A 20,525-nucleotide genomic window follows, 5' to 3' on the forward strand; every position below is an offset into this window, starting at 1 on the left:
GTAGCTTACAATCAGTATTGTCATCTCAGATCAGGAAGTTTACTTTGAGGTACAGGCAGATGTGGACTTTCATAAACTAGGGACCATGCATCTATATTGTAGATGGATTTTGAGCTCCAGAGATGGTAATTCTCTCCCTATGCCCATTGCTTTTGCTAGCTGATTGGAAATATTGATTTTACTTTGTTTACAAGTATAACATTGTCTATACTGGCTAAGACAGAGAGGGTACGCTCACACAATCGTGAATGCCAAGTTTCAGGGCCTTAACGAGTTTCATTTCACTAAGTGGGTTATGTTAATATATTTTATTTTGTGTTTTCAATGGCTAGATCATCATATTTACTCAGTTGCTGTTATCTCAGCCAGAAAGTAGTAACTCACCGAGTATTGGCAATTTGCTCGTTTGCAGTCACGTTACTAAACCTTGAGGTTTCTTCTGATAGCTGGCACAAGCCATAACAGTGCTGCAATCACCATCAGAGTTTTCCATTCAGATTCTGAGGCTGCATTTGTGAAGTAGCTATCAAATAGATCAAAACGCTCTTCTTTCTCTGGTGAAATACCCTGGCCATTTCAAGCATGGTCAGTGGAAAATATCACCCCATTTTTAGCCTCATTTTAGGATATTCCTGCCCTAGTGATTAATTGGTAAGTAGAGATGACACCTTCGAGGGATGAGTATGTTTAAAGAAGCTGTCATTGTCTCACTTACCTTTATGTTTTCATACTCCTGTTTTACATGGTAGTTCAGTGCCAAGTACCACATTGGAGTAGTACTCGACTTCAGAAGGGTGTCAGTCAGTAGGCCACTCAGATCAGCTGCTCCTACTTAGTAGGCTCTTTCCTTTCCTTTAATTTCCTTACCTTTCATGAGAAATGATGCCAGGTGATTTTTCAGCCCCCATTTTTCAAGGAAGACTTGTGCTGACAAGAAGCTGGGCCATATATTGTGTCAGAAAATCTGTGTGGTGGGGCTCTTAATTCTCAACAGGGAACTCAGCAGCGTATGGCACTCTGCTGCCTTTTGTTGGCTAGAATACGCCCACTGTACATATCATCCTGTGACAGCATCGTTTGGAAACGGGTCAGTTTGCCAAGAATGTAATGATTCTTACTCTCTGACTGCCACACTGGCTTTTGGAAAGTTCAGGTTGTAAGCTGAATTTTGGCCTTGATTCTCTACATACTCAGGAGATGCCATTAAACTCCCCATGTGGCATCAGGGTGGGATTGAAAAGCAGCTGAAATACTTATTCAGACAGTAAAGGGTAATGGCAACCTCATCTCCTCAAAGAGCTTAACTAAATGTTTTATTTTTTATTCATGTGTGTGTTCAACTTTCAAAGTGACCTTTTTGTTACAAGCATATTCTCAGAGGATCGTCTCTGTGTAGGGTACCAACAAAGAGATGATGGATTGTATGATTTAGTGGCTATAACGCACTTAGACAAGTGCAGACAGACATAAATGTTCGAAAGAAACCAATGAATTAAACTTCTATGAAGAACTGAAATCCTGTGATGTTCATCAGGATTGGTGTCAGATAATTAGTGATTTGATTAAGGTGAGGTGAAGCTCAGATGTGCAGTTGGTACCTGAGGGTGGGTTTGGTTGCTGGTGTTCACAGACTCAGAGTTAATCCAGAAAGCTGCCCTTTGGGTGTGTTTCTGGCATTAATCAGTCGTGTGCTCTTGATCAATCTTCATGTGAAAGTTGCTCTTTGCCTGTTTGTTCTTGTAACAGAAAGGGTACTGATTCTGCTTTTGTCACAGCGCTCCATAGCAGTCATCATCACCCGATGGCATAATCTCAGCTGCAACAAAACAATTTGCTAAATGCTGATTACTTAGAATGACATTCAGACTTACAGCACTTCTAAGCTGCTGTTGAACCTGACACTCACCTTTTAACGCTTTCTTTAATGATTCTCCTTGTTTGACCTCCTTATTTCAGTGAGGCAGAGTTATGATAGGACAGTGACCATTAGTTAAGTTTCTAGAAAGCTGCTTTCCCCAGGAGGCAGTCAGCCTGGAGCTGAGAATCTCAGCAAGATGTTTTGCAAAAGGAAATAGGCTGTGGTTTTCACATTTCCATCAGAAAAGGTGGTAGAAGAGCAAGCCATTTTCAAGACTGACACACTCTTACCAGCGGAAATAGTTTGATGAATGCTATGCCAAGCATGTATCGCTTGGCAACACTGAAGCATAGGTTTTCCTGTGCTAAGCATTGCAAGTGAAAACCTCGTTTTATTGTCAGTGACAGTCTGGGAGAATCCACCCTTGATTCAGTCCTGTCCCTAGAGACAATCTCCTCTCCATCTTCCTTCTTTAGGATGAACTATCCTGCTGGAACCCCACCGCTGTGCGGCAAATCCCTGCTGCTTCCAGGGCAGCAGGCACAGGTCAGGAAAAAAGGGATTCTTTTTATGGGTTGTAGTAATGAGGAGTATTTTTGCATTTATTTTTAACAACTAGAGGAGACTGGGTAAGATACTCAAAGGAATTCAGTAGAATACAAATAGTATTCAGAAATAACTCTTGGACTCTTTGGTAGTTTGTGGAAGAGAAATTTTCTTCTAGTACTTCGCATTGTCATTGTTCCTACAGAGATGGCTCTTGTGCGTGCTCCTACCATGAACCTTTAGTAAGTACTTCTTCTTTCCCCTTCTCGCTTTTACATTGTCATTATCCTGTGCCCTCTGCAAAAATTAAGACGGTTTCATATATCTAGTAGTCCACTGCTGGAGCTCATTTCTATATTTCAGTGGCTTTTTAGCCTGGCATCTTTATCATTTGGTCACTGCCATGGATGTGCCGTCTGTGCCAGTGGTGGCTGTGATCTCCTGTGCTTTAGGGTTATTTCAATGACTAGGTAATGATGGCGGTAACAAGATGACCTCGGCGATTTACCAGAGGTGCAATTCTCTGAGATGCCCCATCTCCTGCACAGATGAGGTCGTGGAACGTGAAACTTCATTCCAAGGAAGGCAAGAAGCAAGATTTGGTACAGCTAAGAAGTAAGCAAGAGTTTATAATCCTAGTTTAGGCATTTCAGTCACGTATCAGTAAAAATTTGCAATTAACCAGGAAAAATCTTTTATCAGCTTGATGTGGAGAAGTATAAAAACGTAATTTACATTTGGTTTTGTTTTATCTAAGGCATGGTACTGTATATTTTATATGAAAATACTGATTTGTATTCCACCAAATGTTGTATTTATTGGCTGTATTTTAAAAATTGATAAATATATTAGTACATTATTTCCAACAGAGACAGTAGATGACTCAGAGTCCTGACATCTTTGGACAACATTTACATGCAAATCTGTAACTCTTCCCCAACGCAAACTGGAACCCATGTTGAAAGATAAACAAGAGGAACAGTATCCATATATATTTGTGTTTATATATTGCTAAGATGGATATGTAATAAAAATGAAGCTATCGCTGATGTATCTGACAGATACGGATACTACACATATAAATACTGGCCTAACTACTGATATTACCATTCCCTTAGATGTGAACTTTCATATAAAGCTTAGAATATTATGCAGGAATCCATTTACCATGTCAGCGATGATAACCCAGGGCTTAAGTCACTGGTGCTGGGTTAGAAGCAGAATTGGAATGAAGAACTGAGGAAAGCACAAAAGCTGAGGATTTGATGAAGCCAAAGGTGGGGAAAGAATCACAGTAGGATACAGGGCTCGAGTAGGGAAACAAGACAAAGTTGTGTATAATCATGCAGCAAGGCAAGATCAGTCGCTGAGTTACACATCTCTGGTAATTACAGTAAAATCCAAACCGAGGAACACCTAGGGATGTCTCAAAGAAAGTGGTAAGAAACAGAATTAAGGGCCTAGCCTAGAGGACAGAATGCAGTTTAAGCAAACAAGCAAAGATTAAGATGTGCTACTACAGGCAAATGGCATTCTGAGCAGGAAAAAAGCACAGGTGGGACTGAAAGAAATATGTGTGGTGAGAAAAAGAGCTGACCCAGACTGGGATCTACCTCGTTAGGCTCTTAGTCGTGGGAGAGACTGGTTATGGCTCTCTGAAATGAAAGGTGTCCTTTTCTGAACTATGATATTCAAATTATTAATAATGGTGAAGGAAAGAGTCACGTTCTGTTATGTTTCTGTGTTCAGTACAAACAGGATGGTGTTTGTGTGTCTTTTAGGAAATATTTTTCAGTCCATTAGGTAGAAGCCTGACCAGTGTTTTGTTGAGAAACGGTTTTGAACCTCCAGGGCTGGGGACGTACACTAAAGAGGTTAAGGAGAGTTGCCTGGAAGAGCCTGGACTCACCAAAGTTCATTTTTAATTAAATTGTGATGTCAGGAAAATGCCAAAAAGCGACAGCAGTGCTAGCATCATTCCAACAACAAGGAAGGCAAATAAACCGAATGCACTTACTATGAACTAGTTTCGTCTGACTTCAGGTCTGCGTTAGTGAAGAGAAGACATGGGATTCCAAGATGTAAAAGGATATGACTGTAATATGAGTGTAATTAATACAACTAAGGCATTAATGTGATTTTAAAAACTGTCCTAAAGAGAGATTGTAAATTTGGTTAGCTGAGGCAAATCTTTAACTGCAGGAGAGTTTTGTGGAGGATTGAGCTTGTAAGGCTTGAACGTTATCATTAGAAAATTAGCACTGTATAATTTCAATAAAGCAAACACTAAAAAGAATTAACAACCGTCTGGTAGGTCTTGGGAGGTAGTTAACAAGAGTGCTGCTGGTGAGCTCCACAGAGATCTGACCTGAAACCCTTTGATGTTTTCCTCAGTTATTTAGAAGCAGATACACAGCCATTACTGACTGAAATCGTGGACGCCCCAGAAGCTGGTGTGAAGGCAGTGAAAATACGGCTGGCCTGGATTGCTTAATAAACCATGCCCGTGTGCAGCGTGTTTTAAAGCAGCTCAGAGCAGGGCTGCACACCCGCCAGCAAGGCGTGCGGGATGTACCTCGCTTTGTGGTTATGGTTATGGGAGGAGATAAAAAGGAGCGAATGCTGCTTTCCAGAAAGCAAGTGGCTCTGAAAAATGCCTGAGACATAATATAACTGAAGTGCGCTGTCAGCTTCAATGCCACATCCAAAAGGCCTAGGAGAAGCCTCGGTGGAATAAATACAGGAATGGGAACTCGCTTCTTTACGCTTCGACTGAGATCAGGTCTGGTGTCAGTAGTTTTAAAGGGGTGTTAAAATGAGGTGCAGACACACCTCAAGTGGTTTGAGAGCAGAAGTCAGAATGAGAAGGGAAAGCCAGGTGCAGCATCGTGAAAAGGTGCTAATAAGCACTTAATAAGAGCAAACTGCCACAGAAAGTAGCGGGTTTATTTTTCTCTCATTGTCCTCCGATTGTGGCAGGATGCCTTTTGAGATACACCTTTTGTGTTTTGAATCAGCGTGTTGGTGCGTGTTACTGCGTGAACCACCATGGCTTTTGAGATGTTTTGCCTAGTACATAGAGATGCCAATCAATTGCCCGATTTTAGACTTTACCATAATTTTAAGGCTTCATATCCAGCGTCAAATGTGCTCTGCAGTAGCTGATGTGTGTGTGGGGAGTCCAGCTCCTCATCCCCAGGGGCTGCCAGGGCTTTTCTCAACCTGCCCTGTGGCCTGGCTGGGTCGTCTTGTTGCCAAGCCAAGGCAGCGCGTCCAAAATGCATGCAGTTAAGAAACTGGACTGATGTTTTCTGAAGGTGCCTTACCTGATCTTTTCTGCAAGGATGTTGGTGAGAACACAATTTGGCCTTTAAGGTAGGTAATGAAAAGGATGTAAGGTTTTAAAGAAAATCCTCAAGACCTCAGCAGGGAGAAGAACAAACAGGAAGTAGGAGAAAACACGATGCTAATTGAGAACTAACGTGGAAAACACGTTGGTGGCATAAAGGATTTCTGGTAACCTGGAGCGAACAGTAAGTGGCAGTAAGCTGCTTAACCCTTTGCAATCTTCACAGCTCAGTTGACTCGCTTTCTTGTTTTCTTCTTCAGTTTGGTTCTTTACAACCAAACAAGAAGAGTTACTGCACACAGTTGCTGGTTTTATTTGAAAGATAAATTTAAAAGTGGCGCTTTTATAATCAAGCAGAACTGTCTGCAATTTCTATTCTCTATGCAGTCATATCTGGTTTATTGCATGCTGGCTTTTATTGAGCTCCAGTTTCTTATTTCAACCTCACATTATTTGATTTTTTTGTGTGATCTTTAGCAATTCTTTTTTTACTCGTCTGTTGAAGGCTATTGGTTAGATAGAGAAGTGTCCCTAGTTTTATGATTGCCTTTATCAACTGTTTATCCAACAGAAGGCTTAAGTGAAAATGATTTTGACTTAACTTAGTGGTGCTCCTCTGATAAAACTTCCTAAAAGCCATGTTTTTATTTTAGCAGGTATTACTGCCATCCAGTTTATGTGCACTTCTGCAGCCCTTTATACCTGAGGCACAGGTTTGAAAGCGGCTATGATGAGATTTAACTTGAAATTCTTGTTATTAAAATGAACAGTTTCTTGAAAAGTGTAGCCTGAAAATTGGACGATTCTACCATATATGACACAGGATTTCTCAGTCCAACTCAGTATTATGCTTGGTTGGGGAATTTGGTAAAAAAAAATTGTTGTGTGAAGTATGCAGGAGCGTAAACAGTAAATAGAATTGCTTAAGATACTGACGATTCCAATTGCTCCAGATTGATCAAAGCAGTAATAATAAATGCAAGAATATTAGCTTTCACGGTTTTGCCAGATGTTTTATGAAGCTGATTCCAACGCTCAGCGTAAAGATCAGCGTTTGTTACACTGAATGAGGAATGGAGATTCCCTGAATCCTCTTTATCATCCACATAGTTCACTTACAAATTTATAATCTGATTGGTTTTTCAATCCTACTGTCATATATCTTGTAACAAACAACTACATTAAACGTGTGCTTGGGAGTTTTTCAGGGAAGGCAAGTGGGGCCAGCAGAGCCCAGAACTCTTCGAGGACATCAGGTGCATTGCGAGAACCTGCTATGTGCAGGGGCTTCAAGAAGTACTGCAGGGAGCTACTGCAGGTTTGGAAGAATGTGATTTAGGCATGGCTGTGTACGCCAGCTTTGGGTCCCAAAATACAAATGAATTTTAATTACTGAAGCTGAAATTGATTATAGACAGTTTCTGGTCACCTTTCAACTGGTTATAATTTCCAAGTTAAGTTCTGAATGTTGATTATTGCACTTGATATTCTGTCTGCTGTTCATTTCCTGGCTGTCCCAACATGAGATTTACTCCAATGTTGACTTTAAAAAAAGGCAAGGCATGCAAGGATTGACAGGGATGATCCTGAATGTAAATTATATCAAGCAAATTGATGCAAGATAAAATTACCAAATCAACCTTTTTTATTCTATATTTTATGGAATACCTAATGTATGTTTGGCAGTAACTTACTCTTGCACATGAATTTCTGACAGTTTTGATTCTTTTGGCTTATTAATCAATGGAGTCAGCACCAGAGCAATTTTTATGAGACTCACTAGTCATCAAAAATTTATGACCAGATAAATCAAAGAAACAACTAGCATCTTAATAGGGTGAACAAAGTGCTATGTAAAAGATCATTCAAGACTGCATGTTTTTGACATTTGTGTATTGCATTTACTGTTCAGGTCAAAGGGATTATTTATACTTTCATTAAAATAATCATCACAGTGACAAAATTGCTTCCCTTTGTACTAGACCTTTCTTCCTTTAAATTTTTATGTCTAGATATGTATATTTCATGTTTGCTCCATTCTGATGAAGTATGAGACTTTGTCATAAACTAATATAGAACTGTAATTAAAATCTAAAGCTTCTAGAGGTAGTTGCAATTGATAATCTGCTCGTCAGCAGTAAGATGGGATGGAAGATGGTTGAGAGCAGTATCGGCTTGTCCTGCATATGTTTTGCTCTCGGATCCAGTCGTATAGGGAGTTAGATTTGTTGGACTGCTGGACAGTGAGGGGTCTGAGCCACCAGGATGTGGTGGAACCAGCTGGTGACACCACAGGGTGTAGGTGGCTGCTCTCCCCTTCCCCATGTCACCTCTGTGGCTCCCTGGTGTGAACGTGTTGGTGGAAAAATCTGCCTGTAAGCTGGTGGTCTGGCTTTCAGAGGAGGACAAATATTCTGGAGAATGGTGAAAACAGAAAATGGAACTGTTCAATGGGGGCCTGACTTTATCTCAGAAGGACTCAGTGGTCACAAGAGGTTGTCCCTATAGTCAAGGGAGCACCTTGGTGGTCAAAACAGGTCATCAAATGACTGATTCATGGTCTGGAGGCCCAGAGAAGACCCTTGGCCACCACTCCACAGAGAACAGGCTGCTGAAGTAGAGGAGTGATGCCAGCCTGGAGTATGCATCCCTATCTGCGAGCTCCCACTGATGTGCTCAGGCCAGCTCTGGTCCTCATGTAACCATCTAGCGAGGGGCTTTGGGGAGCCAAAATGGCTGGAAACTAAGCACTTTTTTTTTGGCAAGAATAGTTTTAGTCTGAATCACCTCCTAAGAACTTAGAAGTACAAGCTCACCACTGTTTGGCAAACTAATGGGAAGTCTGGGCTTGTCTATTTGTGTAGGGCTACTGAGCAATTCAGAACTATGAGTAATGCACAAAAGAAATCTCATTGTTCCCTCTTCCACCCAATGTGTGCTTTTACAGAAGATTTAACTTCAGATTTGTCTTTTTCTGTGTTTGTAGTCCAAAGTATGACTAAAGATAGGGCTGCCTATGGAATGAATGGCTTGCAGAGACACTTTTGTCTTGTAACTCTTAAAGTTTATCTCACATCCTGATTCCAATTCAAGTGACTTACGGCTGGAAAGGATTGCTGTGGGTTGCTTGCTTCGCAGTTTATGTAAATAGTAAGAGAGTATTGTCTACAAATTTCTCCACCAAACAATTTTGGATTTTATTTTATTAGCAATATAGACATCTTTATTTGTCGTGAGGCTTAAATTATTTTGTTTCAGTTCCCAAAGTAAAAGTACAAATTGATTTCTCAAGTCAGGTGAAATTCTTAGAAATTCAGTCTGGCATTTCTGCCACATCACAGTTCAGATTTTGATTAATTTGTTTATTCTTTGATTCTGTTTTGAGACCATTCTGTAGACACATGCCAAAGTTAGATTTTGATTTCTTCTGGGAAAGTTGTTTCATCCTGCTTTCCTCTTAAATACAGTCCTGTTCATATGATGACATACCCCAGCCTAGGTTGTTCTAGAGATTCAGCAGTACCTATGACCAAAACCTGGCTGATAAGTGTCTTGGTTCCAAGTGATTCTTATCTTTGGAGGTGGCAAACAAGTGCCTTGCAGTAATCTGCGCATTGCATTTTGTTTATAGAGGAGAGTTTGCAGGTAAAGGGTTATTATGGACCAAGCTGAAACCCACAGTTGCATTTTATTAGACTGGTTGAATAATAACCTGAGCACTCAAAAATATCTGACATTTGAGTTTTCAAAGATAAACATCTTCCTTTCACATGCCAGTGTATGGGCTCTCGTTGGATTATGGCAGTACTGATTCTTGCTCCTTACTCTGGCAATGTCAGTTTGTAAGTATGGCAATATAAGATTATTATTTTTTTACTTATGGACAAATAAATGCGGTATCATGAATGATAATTAAAGCTTAATATTTCCTCTTCTTGGCAACTCTTGTATCCACTAATCTAGATAATTATTCATAAAGTTTGTTTCATTGTTTAATTATGTTTAATGTTTAGTTTTAATCCTCTGAAACTGTTTACTAGAGCCAGGTTTATCTATATTCACAAAGTAAGTAGTGTGAGTTGCTTTCATTATTTCTTCACTGAAAATATTCCCAGATTGATATGCAAGAAAATGAGACCTTCATAACAACAGTGGAGGTTAGTCATTTCTCTTTCCCTGTAAAGGATTAATTGGGGATACTAGATAATACTAGGACATATTTCACAAGAAATCTTCCGTTCTACAAACACATTTCACAGACTGTGGAGTTTGGAATCAGAAAGGCCACTTTCACTCAAGAGTCAGTGCATTGGAGGTGTGTTTGGATGGGGTGAACACTGGTGCCTATACATATCAGAGAGGTAAGGAGTCTTGAGTCAGATAAGCCATAACACCCCCTATGATTCTTTTAGAAAGAGAATTGGACTTCTAACAACTTGTGGGTTTATATATTGGTGTTGAATGTGTCTGTGCACGCATAACTATTCATAAATATTCTCCCACATTCCTGTATATATTTAGTTTAGTGAGGAAATAATATATGTATTGTTCAGTAGATGCATCCATTAACTCAGTTCCATTTTAGCCTCTTCTAGGAAGAAAGATATAGAAAACAACAGGCATTGCATTGTAGGCATGTAGAATTCTGTTGGTATGGAAAAAAAAAAAGGTGTTAAATCTGTAAAAAATAATATCCATAGTTAAAATAGTGAGATGATCAGAATGAATCATGGAAAGAACTGATGAAAAATGCAGATATTGCAGAATCCAAATGATTATATTCATGGGGATCATAATTAATTATTTAATTCTAGATATACACATTATAGCCTAAAAATGTATTGCAGGTTTACAACTGACTAGCTATTTTATGTGGCAGAATGTAGTCTTTGCATATTTATTAAAATTATTCATAACTGGTTCCTGCCTAGATGAACTGCTCCATTCTTATGTCCTGCTTCGATACATTATCCTAACCATTTTATCATGGCATTGTAATGGAAATTTGTCTAAATTTTAGAATGATCCATGGGGAGTTTTCCAAAACCCCTATCAGCATCTCTTAAAAACATGTATTTATGGTTTCCATTTAAGCATACATTCAAAGGGTTTAGTAGCAATGCGTATTTTCTACGTGTAATTGTTCCATTTAAAAAGAAAAAAAAAATAAAGAGTTTAGAGGAAAAAGACATATACTTCTTAAAAAAGAATATGCATTTAATTAAAGTTTTTGTGGTTATCATTTTTACAACTTACAACTATAAATTGCTTCTTTTAAAGATTTCATAGGATGGCAAAACATATTATTTCTGCAGTTCCATAAGCGTGCACATAAATATCCTAGCAAAGTTATAAAATCAATGATTTAAATAGTGGGGGTGTGGCACCTCACAGCTGTTTCTCCTGGATTTTTCAGGGTAACAAGACTTCTACTGAAAAAAAGTTGCAGAAGGGGAAGGCTGTCCATCAGCACGATGTGTGGTCGTTGTAATTATAAGATAGTCGGTTATCTGATGGCTATTCTGTAAATCTCCTGGCTAGTTTGTGTACGTAGGTAATGCATCTTTATTTACAGTAGAATTAAAAAAAAAAAAAAGTCTGCCTGTACCAATATCCAGGAGAAAAAACAAACAAACAACAAAAACAAATACAACACAATACGTCTTGAATATCTTTTTTTTACTATACATACATTTTTTTTAAAGTAATTTGGAGGTAAAGCAGAAGAAAAAGATTTGTTTTCTGAAGGAAAAACTTAACTTTGGACATTTCCACGTTAGGAAAGAACAGTTACATGTTGGTTGGGGCTCATGTAAAATCGAAGGAGCCCGATACTGGAGCAGGAATGTTTTGCTTTATGGTGAATATCATTGAAATGGGCAGTGATGCCGTTTGCATGGCAATGCAGCATTATGTCCAGAAGTTGTCAAAAGCTATTAGAGGCTAATGAAATTCTGTGCAAACCGTTGGATGGACACTTTCCACTTGATTAAATACATCTTGGTGGGGAATAAAAGAACAATCCCTTTTTATACATCGTTATTTCATATCTTACTGGAGTACATGCAGATTCCCATTTATAACGGAACAAAAAAATAGTTTAAGAGAAAAACACATGCTAGTTACAAAACTAACCCTGACAAATCTGTAGAAATGCTCCTTGTGACTGCTGCTCCGTGGTCACGATTTGCCCATAAAATCCTCGGATGCAGCGAGTGCTGTGCACAAGGCAGTGCTAGCTGTGCATATCCTGCTCCCAAAGATGTGCAGTATCTGTTTTGTGGAGGATTTTGCAAAGAATAAAAACTGTTTTGACTCCAAGTGTTGCAGGAAATCCTATTGCAAGATTAAGACCTTCTACGTAGGCCTAATGCTGCAAATAAAACGGTAAAAACAAGGGATGAGAAAAGGTAGAAGTACGGACGTGCAACTGTATGAGTTTTGCCTTAACTGTCTGGGGAGGTTTCTAGCTGGATCTGCTGGCCAAGTGTAAGTATCCCTAAGGAGAAAACTAAGGAATTATTTTTAGTCAGCCTGTCTATCTCCCCTCTCTCTGGGCTTTACCCTTCCATAAACTGAGTAAAATATCTTACCATAGCGGTATTTATCCATTTAATTCCTCCACTTAAATGTTCAGAGCCATTGTGCCAGCTCTTGGGAAACGTCTTCCTTGGATTTTCAACATAAAGGGAGTGTTAAAAAGTATTTATTTTTCTGCAGAAAGTGTGATACTGTGGTTCAGGACAGTAGGAGAGTGGTGAAAGCATGTGCTGCTGAACTTCATATTATCTAGGGAAAAAAAACAACAAAAAAACAAACTCTCACAAATCACCCATGTGCTTCTTGCCAGCCTAGGAGTACTGTATTGTAATGGTCTGTAGGTCCATGTGTATTCTCCGAAATGGTGTGATAGTAGAAATAAATTCACCAATGGTGTTTGTTAGAAGTTATGCAAGAGCAAATGGACTGGAGAATTACCTGAAGTCACTGGATTGCAAAACCTTAGAGCCCGGTAACAGCTGATGTCAAACTGTGTGCTGATTTGGGAGTGGATCATCCAGCAAGGTAACTGAGCAGGACGCAGAGCAGTGCCTCAAACCCTGTGTCAAGTCGAATTTGCACTACAAATAGCAAAGGGGTTTTCTCTTCGTGCAGTCCAGCGACCCTCACTCATCTGTGCAAGACAAAAGATGCTCTATGGACTTTCCGGGAGTTCTGCAATAGGAAGGAGGTTTTCTTTGGGAATCCAGCACAAGGAGAGGTAGGTTGGTGGGAGCTACTGAGAAGCTAATATGGGTTTGGCTGGGAGCAAGCCCAGCCCATGGCATTCATTGCTTTGTGAAGTCTCTAGCAGTGACACTTCCTAGTGCCTGTGGGGTTGTGCAGGCTCGAGGCTGACTGTCAGTACGCTTGTTTGGGGGATGAGAGATGGATCATTTGGAAAGTTTAACCTTTCTTTTCTCCTTTGGAGAGTGCACAGCCCTTTTCCCTCCCAGAACAACATGCCATCAATTTTACCAGGAGAGCCTGAAAAACACTCTCAGCCTGTGCTTTTTTATTTATTTTTTAAGCTACCATAATAAGCAATTTGGGCCAATAACTAGCTTTGGTCAGTCCTTCTGTAAAAGGCAGCCAATGAGCTCCTGTAATCAATTTTATTATAACCTTTGCTGTCCTGTTAACCTGCTCCATCGAGGGGAAGTGCTTAATGCTATTGCCATTACGATCTCAGGAACTTTGAGTCAGTAAAGAATAACACTAGCTGAAACTTTAGGCCTTGTTCCTGAAGTCTAATTTAATGTAATTGTTATTTATGGCATTACAGAGTGGTAAACAGCTTCTTGTGCCTGCTGGGGCTTTTGTTGCTGTTGGTTTGTTGGGTGCTTGGTTTTTGTCTGTGTTTTTTTTCCGCCACCTAATGATGCCAACAAAAGTGACCTGGCGGTTTTCCTTTAATTAAAAAGAGCCTATGTGAATTAGTGTGTGAAAATCACGGGGTACAGCACTAATTGGAGTTTAGGCAACCACTTCCCTAACCTCTCACAGTGAAACTTTTAAACAAAACGTTTCAGTTTTCTTTTAGTAGCCTGAAAGGTTTTCCTAGCTAGATATAATAACGATTCTTGACCTTTTAGGACAAGTATGGCTCTTTTTTTTTTCCTGAATAAAACCTTTACAGCATCATTCATTTGTGGCTGGACTTACCTGTGGTTTTGACTGCTTCAGCTCCTGGTTTCTGCAACAAATATCCCGAGGACACGAGAAGAGACTTTCTGTGTTAAACCCATGACCCATTGAGCCCAGCAGCCTCCCTGCAAGAGCTGGTAGGAAATAGTGTCCAGGGAGAAGACGCCAGACTCCCAGCACCCAACACCACTCATCTTTTCGGATGAGGCACCATAAGGCAGAAGTGAATAGCGGTGGGAGCTGAGAGCCATGGTTTCTTATGAAAGTTAACCATTTTATATCAGGTTGTTCACTGCATCTTACCCCTGGATGTGCTAAACCACAACTTGAGGGGTACGGGTGTGGGGAGGTGGTTTGTAAGTAGGCAGGGAGTGTAGGGGAAAAGGGTTTGTACAGGAAAGGGAGTGATGAATTATAAGGAGCAAGCTTAGGATCTTGTGGTGTGCTGGCGGCTGTGCAGTGTAGGGAAGGGGCCAGTGAGGATGGTGTGTCCTTGTTGAGCTGCACTGGGGCTGTATGGGGACGGGGTGATGTCTGCAGTGTTGCAGTCAGGCAAACCTGAACACCAGGAGTGCACTACAAGGACTTGCTCAAGTGTGATGAACACTTGCTTCACCGAAAAAAAATAATCCAGATCAAGAGTAAAGTAATTGATAACACTGACAGTTTTCTAATCTCTCTAGGCTATGATTATGTACGTTCGGGAAGCTCACAAGTCAGATGTTTGGCTGGGATGCACAGAGGTAGCAAGGAATTCTGACAGCGTTAATGGCTTTTAAGTGCAAAATTCTAGGTGTCCTAATTGAACCAGAAGTGCTGAAGGTTGCCATTTTGGAGGAGAGCACTCCTGCGTAGATTTTGAACACCGATTATCAATCTACACTGCAGTAGACTAGATCAAAATCAATATTTCTGCCTGGAATTCACACAGCCTCTTTGAGAGACGAGATTAATATGGTTACTGTTCAACTCCATGTTCTCAATCAGCTAAGTATGTGCACTTGTCATTCATATTTTGTTTTTAGCTTGTTATTCTGACAGAAAAGTCTCTGAGGAATGAAAGGAGAGCCAGTTTGAAGAGTAAGTGATGTAACATTTACATATTTTCACACTGTTAGGGAAGCTGGCAGTTAGGCTTTGAGCATTATTTATTCATTTGATGCTGCTATTTGTTGCAGACCCCTGAAATACATTACTGGCAGTAACTAAACCATCCATCTCGCCTTAGGATTTCTACTGATTGCTAATTTTGTTGACTAGGTGGTGCAAGAAGTTTAAAATACGTTAAAGCTAAAAAGACAGGATTCTGTTAGTTTTTTTTTCTTTTCTTTTTTTTTTTTTCAAACTAATACCATGTTTTCATAGTGAGTTGCTAGAGAGGTTTTGTGGTTTTAGTATTTTTTTTAATGTTGGCACATGTGCTGAAAAAAACATCATGTTGTAGTCTTTGCAAATCATGCAGATCACTTCAGTTTGTGCCGGTGTGTTCTGAAATCATGCAAATGAGCTCGCTATCATGGCTGTTCACCCGGTGGGTGGTAATACAACCATCACATGCAAAGGGGTTGAACCAACCAACTCTAAAAGCAATTACTAGCAACGCTGATTTTTCTATTAATTGGCTGAACCCTTTGGAACATGAAATTTCTAAGGACAGCATCTGAAATGCTTTATTGCTTTTATTGCTGTTATGATTATTAGAGGTTGGATGCTACCAAAGCATCCTGGATGGCACTCAAATACAAGACACTTCCTGATCTGAAGAACGGACAAGTCTGAAAGACAACACAATGTCAAAAGGAATAAACATTGCCCAAGTGTTTTATAATTTCATGATTATTTTTGGATAAACCCATCAAAAATGTTGAAGTATGAGGGGGTAGTTGCTTTCCGTAGAGTGTCAGGAGGGTTTTTTTCCCATACGTGGCTCAGTGGAAGAACATCAGGAGTTCACTATGTGGAAGTGGGTAAATAGGACTATGAAGCTAACATCTTTGATAAGGCAGATGAAATGGCATTGGCAGGAAAGGAAGGGTGCTCCTTGTGTGTCAGGTTGGACTTGGGTAACTGAAGAGAGTAACACAAACTTGAGCGCAATGCAGCGAAGAAAGGCTGCTGCTTTTGGTAGCTTCTGGGATGGACCAGTGATGTATTCAGAGCGAAATAATGCCTTTTGCTGGCTGGGGAATGGGTAGATCTTCAGATTGTTGTGGAGTAAACAACATCAGGATTCAAAACCCATTTGCTCCAAAATTAATCTGTTTTCTTGTCGAAGAATTTATTATTTTCAGGGCTTTGCCATAAAACTTAATTTACTCAAGACTTTATTCACGTTAACCAACCTATGTTTATTTCATTAAAGCTTTCAGTCCCTTAGAGCTCTGTCTCCCTCTCTGTCATTACCATGCTTATTACACTGGCACCCCATCAGAGATGTTATATGATTTAGTTAATAGCTATATATTCCCTTATAGATGCCTTCACCCGTAGGACATTTGTTTTAGCACTTTACTGGATCAGAGAATGGGTGTCTGCATTTGGAAAAGGACTCTTCAAGATGAGCAGGAATGCTTGAGAACCTTTTAAGTCTTCAGCCTATTCCTAGATCTGAAACTGAGTAAAGAAAACGTAAAGGAAAATAGTGCTTATTTTCCCTAGAGCAGCTAGTGTTCCTGTAAGCAAGATCAGACCTTGTGGTAGGAGACCTCCGAAGCTTTCAGAGTTTTCCTGAAAATCTTCTTCAGCTCCACCTCACACTGCTGCTGGTCAGATCCTCTTTCCTCCTCTGCTGCTTGTTTGGCAGAAGTTCTCCCTACTGCACAAGAGGTTAAAGCACATCTGCTGCTCGGTCCTGAGGTTGCGATGTGAGCAGTAGCTAGCTGGGACTAAAGGAAAAAGAGAATGAGCAATTATGGGATGTGAGTAACAGGGACGAGCTATTATATCAGATGCTGTTTTTTCTTCTCCACATTCTACTTATTGTGCCACTTGTCAACTGGCTGTTTAGTCATAGTTTGGATCAGGAAGTATTCCACTGACAAATGTTAAAGTTGTGTATGTCACAGGAGTAGACAAGTACTTCTTTTTGTAGGCATGACAGCATGGTAGTGATTGAGGGAGAGTTGAAGAGAAGGTAAGAGTGCAGGAGGCTCAGTTACAATTAAAAAATAAAATCCACCATTGATGGTTTTGATAAATAAAATAATGTGAGTCCAATATTTTTTGGTGTTACTCTCATTAAAGACCAGATTTTTTCTCTTCCTTTTCTTCACAGAGTTGCAATAAGCTTGAAAACAGGTCAACATTTTTTCTCCAAGATAATCCCTGCCAACTTTGTCCATCTTTCCTCAGAAGTGAACTTTTCTAGCCTTTCGTTTTGCCTGTTCTCCTCTGGACTTTCACTGACTGGTTCACAGTTTCCTTGCAGCTGGACACTGCCTGGCAACAGGGCTGACAGAACTGAGTGCAGTAGGTGCGCTCCTTCTCCCATGTCACATACAACATCTCCTCAGCGATGTGGTGGCAGTCACTCGCCCTTAGTTTCTGTCCCTCTGTAGTTCCGTTATTTTATTTCCCCAAATTTTATTTATTTATTTATTATTTTTTTTAATTATAATGGAACCTCCTGCACTCTTACCTTCTCTTCAATATTTCCCTGCTGTCACTCAGTAAATCACCTTTCCTTGAGCCAGCCCTGTTAGCAGGGAGTGCAACACCTACAGCTCCTTCAGGCAGAGGATGCTGCCCACCCAGACATCTGCTGCAGGTCCTCTGTGAGGTGAGCTCAGGTACGTTCGGGCTGCACAGAGGTCGGGCAATGCGTGGTCTTTAAGGTCCCTTCCAACCCAAACCATTCTCTGAGTCTGTGTAAAGGTCCATAAACCTGATGATTTGGGATGCACAAAGCGAAAACAAGTGTGTTACACTACTTAGTAGAATTATATAAGGAACTATCTAAGTGTTTTGTTGCCACATTGCCTCTATTTACACCTCTTAGATTTTGGTTTATGAGCAGCAAAAGCAAACTGTCACTATTTGCTGTAAATTGAAGCTTTTAATAACTATGTCTGTTCTACAACATTTGTCAGCTTTGAATATTCTGTCAGGAGAAAATAAAAATAGCAGGAAATCTCAGCAACAGTGACACTGAAAATTTATCTGCTTATGCTCTAAAAGGTGTAAAATACAGGCTTCTGGAATAAACATTTGTAGTTTTTCTTGCACAAAAGTAAATTTGCATTTACTGTGGCTAACAGTAAACTGCATGTATGTCCCTGCCAAAATAAATGATAAATTACTTTTATCTAATGTAGTTATCTAAACAAAGGACTACTAAACACCTGAAATGGTAAAAGATGGGCAAATAGGGATTGTTTGGCAGACTTCAGCATGAAGTGCGCTGTTGGATGTGGAGATGAAATAGTAGAAATGCTTTGAAGAGTGGTTCTGCTCAGGGAATGTTTTAGCATCTTGTAAAACTGGCTATCAACTCGCTATCATGCCTGGTTGCTTTAAAGTTTTTTTGTTTTTTTAAAGTGTTGTTTTATTTAACCTGGAAATGCTAAATGTTAAAAAATAATAATTAAAGGGTTTAGGTATGCTATCTATGGTATCTATGGGAGTAATGTACATGCTTTGTTGCTCTTTTTGTCAGCCTCACTGAGGGAGATGCTCTTTCGATACTTGTCTGGAGTTTTTTTTTATTTCATGTTTGTTTTATTGCTCAATGGCATTTTTCTTTCATAAAGTTAAAAAAAAAAAAAAAAAAGAAAAAAAAAGAAAAGGCTATCAACTTTTCTTTTGTGGTTTTATTTGTTAGTGAACCATGTTCCAAGTAATGGTACAAACTCAGAAAGGTGCTTTATTTAGCGGTGAGTCTCTTGTTACAGAACAGGAATATTTTTCAGTATCACTGGCAGGAATTCTGCTTAGCTGTAACTGAGGTGTTCTGCTTGCAGTGGGACTGGCTCAGTTCTAGGATTTGAAGTTCAGATAATCAACATAGACCAAAATCAACATGCTCTTAAGATCAAATATGCACCAGCCTAAAACACTGTTTCCCACCTGATACAATTTCCCTTTCAAGCTCACTTTTCTCTCATTTTCTTTGTAAAATTTCTAACAAGTTCTGATTTTATTCGTGTATTCAAGGAAAACACCTATTTCTTCTAGTCTTTCCTTTCAGTAGAGGGATGGCAAACGTTTTAATTGTGGTCCTTTTTTTTGTGGCAGTCAGAAAGCGAGTAGGTATCGTTCTCCTTAGAGATAAAATCAGCACATTCGCAATCCTCCTTTGAAACTTTGAGGCTCATTTTGCCAAAGGATGAAAAAGATTAGAAAGAGAAAAATGCTTTCCATTTTAGGAGAGGGTTTACAAAAATTTTATCCGGTCAGAAAAAAGTGTTACAAGATTGAATTCCTGTCCTCTGCAGATGTAATTCTTGTGTGTCAGAGCCTTCAGTCTGCTGTCAGTGTCTTTCAAGAGTAATACAGGTATGTAAAGGGAGGGGGGAGACTTATGTAGAGAGTGATAAAATTATTCCTCTGGGAAATACTTTTTGTTTGTTTATTTCAAAGTAAAGGTTTGTGTCTGTCCCTGAGTGAAGGGGCAGCGTGACCTAGAACAACCCAGCAGGGAGCCTGTGACACAGGAGGACTTTTTTTTATTTAGAAAAATAAGGGAAAAAAAGGGAAGAATTTATAATTATTTCTTTATTCTATTGGATTTCATTGGGTAGAAATATCTTTCTAGGTCAGCAGTCATGTTCACAATAACTTTTTTTGCCATGGAATTTGTTGTGCCAATTGAAGCCCATTTAAAAAAAAACAACACTAATATTCTGTAAATTTCAAATTATTTATTAGGTTAAGATAATCGATATGGATGTATCTAAATGTGATTTGTGTATTACGAGTCTCTAAAGCTGTAACAAAATCTCTTCCAACTGTAATCATCTGGAAAACAGCCAGTGAAAAATGAGTACACTGGGTGACCCAAAACCCATCAGTTTTGGATCAGTTTTACAGCAAGAACAGTTGCAGATTCCGACCTTACAGGTTTTGAGTGGTCTTAGGAAGTATTTCAGTATTTCTCATAATTCTTGAATTGTGAGAAATAATTTGGGGCAGATTTAAAACCGAAAAAAAAAGAAGGAAGTATGTTTGTTTGTTCATTCATTTTTTACACATCATTCAGCTGTGTTGCAACTGATCATGTAAAGCTGTTCCAGAAAGAGATAAACTGGTGGAAGATAGGTCCATGAAGGACTGGACTGCTAAATGAAATACCTTAAATGTGACCTGAGTTCAGGAATTGTCTAAACCTGATTGCTGGAAGAAAAGTTCCAGCAATCACAGGCACTGCCTACACCATTACCTCCCAGGCATCGTTTTTCCCTTGGGAAGGAGCTGTGCTTCCATTTCCTGCAGGTGCCTTGCATGTGGCCAGAGTGCTCGTGTTGTGGGTAAAGGCACAGTGTTCAGGCTCTGGAGCTGGATCCACTTTAGATACTGCAGGCAGAGACAGAAAAACAGAGAGAGAGCCCTGTTTTTCTCTGAGATGTGGCATCTTCTGGTACCCCTGAA

At 39.7% G+C, this 20,525-nt stretch overlaps 1 protein-coding gene across 1 annotated transcript in view; it reads left to right on the forward strand.

Moving 5' to 3' along the window:
• The window catches only part of RSU1 (Ras suppressor protein 1), a 94,108-nt gene that overhangs the window by 41,280 nt on the left and 32,303 nt on the right, over window positions 1-20,525 (forward strand). The gene's annotated exons all lie outside the window — the stretch shown is intronic.

The sequence above is a fragment of the Netta rufina genome (assembly GCF_964035555.1).
Source record: "Netta rufina genome assembly, chromosome: 2".
Lineage (NCBI taxonomy): Eukaryota > Metazoa > Chordata > Aves > Anseriformes > Anatidae > Netta > Netta rufina.